The sequence below is a fragment of the Protopterus annectens genome, chromosome 11.part0 (genome assembly GCF_019279795.1).
Source record: "Protopterus annectens isolate FY-2018-M chromosome 11.part0, PAN1.0, whole genome shotgun sequence".
Classification (NCBI taxonomy): Eukaryota; Metazoa; Chordata; order Ceratodontiformes; family Protopteridae; genus Protopterus; species Protopterus annectens.
The window spans coordinates 319656057-319661653 of record NC_056745.1 but is presented as its reverse complement, the minus strand read 5'-3'; the positions used below and the strand labels follow the sequence as shown (position 1 = coordinate 319661653).

General features: G+C 42.2%; 1 non-coding gene across 1 annotated transcript; it reads left to right on the top strand.

Annotated features, from left to right (window-relative positions):
• The first annotated feature begins 4979 nt into the window (after positions 1-4979).
• Positions 4980-5051, top strand: TRNAW-CCA. Its single transcript has one exon. It is a non-coding gene; the product is annotated as a tRNA-Trp (tRNA).
• Positions 5052-5597: the final 546 nt, after the last annotated feature.

Sequence of the window (5597 nt, the reverse complement as noted above, 5' to 3'; positions counted from 1 at the left end):
AGTTGCATGTGCATGATCTCTGAAGTATCGTGCTGTGCCACTAACCTGGAGGTGTGGGTATCCTTGATGAAAATGGATACGTCCCTGCCTTTTGTATTTCGGTCTGGGTTCTGTGGCTGAAATGTATGGTATGAGTTGTAGCCTGGTAGTGTTGGGGTGCTCTCTGGAGCCTTAAACCAGGTTTCTGTTACTGCACATATATCGATTTTCTCCATACTGAGGAGTGCCTCAAGTGCAAGCATTTTGAGGTTTAGACATCTGGCATTGAGTAGCATTACCCTCAGTTTTTTGTTACTTGTGCTATTTACGGCGGTGGGTTTGTCTTTTGAGCCTTGCCTAAAAAAGGCACTATGGGGGTGGCAAGAGCCTTGGCCAGTGTTTGAAATCCTAAGGGTGATAGGTGCAAGCCGTCTCTAGTGAAGCAGCGTGGCTTGCCGAGCATGTCATCCCGGGCAGACAGACACTGGATCCTCTTTGAATGACACTTGAAACTTAGCCAATTGTTGAAATTGATATTTATTTTCTTTATACCGTGGTATAATTCTTGGTGAGGGCAGGATGCTACTCAGGGTCAGGGTCATACCAGCCTGGGCTACGTGATCAGAGAGCTCTTCCATGTCTCTTTTCATGTAGTCCAGGGAGGTACGGCTCAGGTCATTCACATCAACATGGACAATGACAGAGTCATATTTGTACTTGTTCTGGAGTGACCTGAGAGCTTGTGTTATGTGGTGGATCCTGGCACCCAACAGGCAGCTAACAGTAACCTTCTCCTTGTTCAACCTACTGAGTGGTACATCGGTGTGCCTGACTATAGAGTCATGTATTACTAGTGTGCTGGGTATGTTATTTTGCTTTAAGGGCTGTGATTGCATGGCACACTGGTTTTGTGAAGTATGTGTTTCATGGTTTGTGTTAGGGGGTGGAGGTTGTTTGGATATCTACTTTGGAGGTCTCTGTATATTTTGAAGATTTTTATTTGCCAGTGCTGATTTAATGGGTCTATGTGAGACCTGTGGTGTGATGCAAGTATTTCCCTTCTTCTCTTGACTGTCTGATCCAGTCTTGGGTTGAGAGAGCTTAGCCTCCAGTTTGGCTGTATAATTGCATCTCTCGCATGTATTAGTGTTTGGTGGTAAGAAGAGGGGGTTGTCTGTGTACATGAGGCAGTTGTAACATTGCCTCAAAATGCCCAGATTCACCAGTTGGACTGGAGAGTAGACCTGAAACTGCTCTTTGGACATGCCTGGATAGGTAAAGTGAACCGTTTTACTGACTGGCTGATAAGGTCGAATAGAGAGCCTTGTCCTTCTGTACAGTATAGGGGGTTCTAGTCATCATCTTCTTTCGGCTGTTCCCATTAGCGGTCACCACAGTGGATCATCTGTTTCCATTTCTTCCTGTCCTCTGCATCATGCTCTTTCACACCAACCGCCTGCATGTCCTCTCTCACCACATCCATAAACCTTATCTTAGGCCTTCGTCTTTTCCTCTTACCTGGCAGCTCCATCCTTAACATCCTTTTCCTAATATACCCAGCATCCCTCCTCAGCACATGTCCAAACCAATGCAATCTCGCCTCTCTTGCTTTGTCTCCAAACTGTCCAACCTGAGCTGACCCTGTAATATACTGATTCCTAATCCTGTCCATCCTAGTCACACCCACTGCAAATCTTAATATCTTTAACTCTGCCACATCCAGCTCTGACTCCTGCCTTTTTGTCAATGCCACCGTCTCCAACCCATATAACATAGCTGGTCTCACTACCCTCTTGTAGACCTTCCCTTTCACTCTTACTGGTACCCGTCTGTCACAAATCACTCCTGACACTCTTCTCCACCCATTCCACCCTGCCTGTACTCTCTTCTTCACCTCTCTTCCACACTCACCATTACTCTGAACTGTTGATCCCAAGTACTTAAACTCATCCAACTTTACCAACTCTACTCCCTGCATCCTCACCATTCCTCTACCCTCCCTCTCATTTACACACATATATTCTGTTTTGGCCTTGCTGACCTTCATTCCTCTCCTCTCTAAAGCATATCTCCACCTCTCCAGGGTCTCCTCAACCTGGTCCCTACTCTCACTACATATCACAATGTCATCTGCAAACATCATAGTCCACGGGGCCTCCTGTCAACCTGTCCATCACCACTGCAAATAAGAAACGGCTCAGAGCTGATCCTTGATGTAATCCCACCTCCACATTAAACATATCTGTCACTGCCACCGTAGTCCTCACCAATGTCACACTACCCTCGTACATATCCTGTACCACTCTTACATACTTCTCTGACACTCCCGACTTCCTCATACAATACCACAACTCCTCTCTAGGCACCCTGTCATATGTTTTCTCTAAGTCCACAAAGACACAATGCAACTCCTTCTGACCTTCTCTGTATTTCTCCAACAACACTCTCAGAGCAAATATTGCATCTGTAGTGCTCTTTCCTGGCATGAAACCATACTGCTGATGCAGGGTTTATAAGTGCTTACTATGAGTTTTGAGCAAGTGCCGGGCTGAGAAATGAATGGCTTGATGCCGGCCTTAGGCATAGGCCAACTAGGCGGCCGCCTAGGGCACTGCTCTATTAGGGGCACTTTTCAAGTATTTTTTTGGTGTAGGTAGACCAGGATGGGGGCACCAGGTGGTGTGGTGGGGGGCGCTGTGGAGCCCTTTTGCCTAGGGCACCAGTTGACCTAAGGCTGCTCCTGGGCTTGAGTGCTTAAGTTGAAAGTTTGTCTAGTTCCAAGGGAAAAATTGAAGAGGAGACTTTGTGGAGCCAGGAATAGTTGTACCCTAACTAACCGGCGCTGCCCAGCGTGCAAAACCGGGCAAATGCATTTTTTTTATAGAAGGGAAATGAAAGAGATAGAAATTAGCCCAAAATGGCCAATAAACTACTAATTTCTGGGCTCAAACCACCCCTCCAGGGACAGATTAGGCTGCTCAAAGCTCCCCTCTCTCACAGGTGAACAGAGAAACTTCCTTCTATCCAAGTAATGTATGGGCAAACACAAAGATTTGTAACACAGCCCTGAAGTCAGCACTAACCTGAAAACTGGACTATACTAACCTAGAAAGGTGGGAAACAAGGGTTTTTTTTTCAGAAAATAAAGCAGATACAATCAAAAAAATACTTTAAATGCACAGAAAAGGTTTCTTATTGTTATATATCTTAGATCAGAGTTGTAGTCAATGTCCCTAGTAATAAAGTAGGAAGAAACACAAATGCAGTAAAAGCAGATGATTGAGCCAAATACTTATTTTACTTCAGGAAATGTATAATAATTCATATTCTCTAATCCTGTTAATGCCTCAGATTAATAGAACTAATATTTTAAGTGTCCCACCATGATTGCCCTTGATTTTTTCTGGATTTGCCCTGATTCTGTTGAGATTTGTCCCTGATTGGTCGAGAGCTATGATGTACATTTAGTAGAGTCACATGGGTGAAAACAAGTTGTTGGTGAGTTTAGGAGGGGCATTTACAAATGTAGGCGAGCAGAGATTTAGGCGGAGCCTTAACACATTACCTTTCAATAAAATGCAAGTATATTTAATAAATTAACATGGATGAAAACAAAGACGACGATGAGTTTAGGAGGAGGGGCACTTACAAAAGGCGGGGCAGCGATTTAGATAGAGCCTGTGATAGCCTACATTGCTCACCTTAAAGATCGAGGATTCATTGGGGACTCAGTGTGTAATTCCTGGGTTGATGGTTTCAGAGTATGATTCTACTTAATGTCCACGAAGTACAGTCAATAGTTACTGTAGGGCAAATGGAGACCTGATTTTAATTGCATCTTGTACCTCACCCAGGAGTCAGTCCAGCTATGTAGACTACTGCGTAATCTAGGGAAAACTGACCTCTAGTGTACAGAGAAACAACAAATCCTGCAATGGTCTTTCCCAGAGCGACAGCACTACCCTTCACAGTCTTTGTAGCTTCAAGTCATCTATTTCATCTATTAAGTCATTGGACAGAGCAACTTGTATATATTATAAATACAAACTGGTATCATGCCTTTCAAATGTACAAATTTTCTCAGAATATCTAGATTTTTGCCTTATATTTTCAGTCAGTTCCTCATAAAATGTGTGGTTTTCTGGCAAATCACTGAAGATTGTTGTCACTAAATAATGTTACACATTTGATTTTCGGACTTCATATCCTTCAGCAAATGCATGTTAACACAAATCCTGTCATTGTAACAACTTTTTAAGTCTATAAATGCAATATTTAAAATCTGTCCCTTTTTTGGCCTTTATTTCCCCATTATTTTAGACTTTATTCAATTTTTTTTTTTTTTTTTTTTTGCTGAGAGGTTCAAAGCTATGACTGGTATAGTTTAATCTATCAAAATACTTTGTATCAAACGGAAATTCCATAACAATGCTTTAGAAAGAGTTTTAAAAACCTGTGTCACCGCCTACTGGACGTATTGAATATTCACGAAGTAGGCCACACGTTTGTCATTTGTGGGGGAGGGGTGGCGGTGGGTAGGTGTTGAGCGGCTTTGCAACTGCACGTCCGGGTGGGAGGGTGACGCTTCTTTAACAAAAAAAGTGTACTTGATTGGCGCAGCGCACTACCTTTTCTGCTCCGAACTGAACTGTGTAAATCGCGCCTAAAAATTATGATTCCTCTGCAAAGTGCAGAACTAATTTAACGGGTAACTAAAACACATTTCAAGAAACAGTTTATAATATATACGTAACGCATGCCTTTAATAGGTTGATAAGTGGTCAGTAGGCTTTCGGATGTAATAATGGTTAATGTAGCATTATGTAAATAAAAGTCGGTTGTTGCAGTATTAAGGGCAAACATTCTGTCTGTGAAACGTTGCTTATTGCACAGGGGAAATGAGGAATTATTTTATGGGGAAGCAAAGTTACATTTCGAAAACAAAATTAATCGCACATAAGAAACCATTCACAAAGTACGTAAAGAGCATACTATTGCAAGACCTCGTGGCGCAACGGTAGCGCGTCTGACTCCAGATCAGAAGGCTGCGTGTTCAAATCACGTCGGGGTCAGTTTCTTTTGCTCACTGAGGCTTCAAAAAAGTATCTGTTAATAAAGTCTTTTGCATGCTTTCTTTCTTGGAAGTTAAATTTCTTTTCAAATACAGAGAAGTATATTTGAAAAATATAATTGGTGACCGACCATGACCGTACCTCTCATTTTACAGACTTTGAACACAGGCCTTTGAAAAGCAAATCTGGACATTTAATTGGCATAACAGCACATTCCAGTTGGAATTTTATTTCACATTTGTTGACCGGGAAATTCCGACTGGGCAGAGCTGCCCGTTTTCGGCGGAGGCCCGGGGAGAAAAACTCTCTGCAAATAATTGAAAACATAGAAATATAATATGTAAAATTGTAACATTTGCAGGGCTACACAGTAATAATAAGCAGGGTTAATACAAGCAGTACGTTTCAAGTAATGTTAACATTTGCAGAAATATCTTCGTAGCTGCGCGTATTCACACACACATTAAAATAAACACAATTTTGGATACAGTAGTGAAAATATTAGATTAAACACTATATACTCGGTACTACTCAGAAACGCATGAT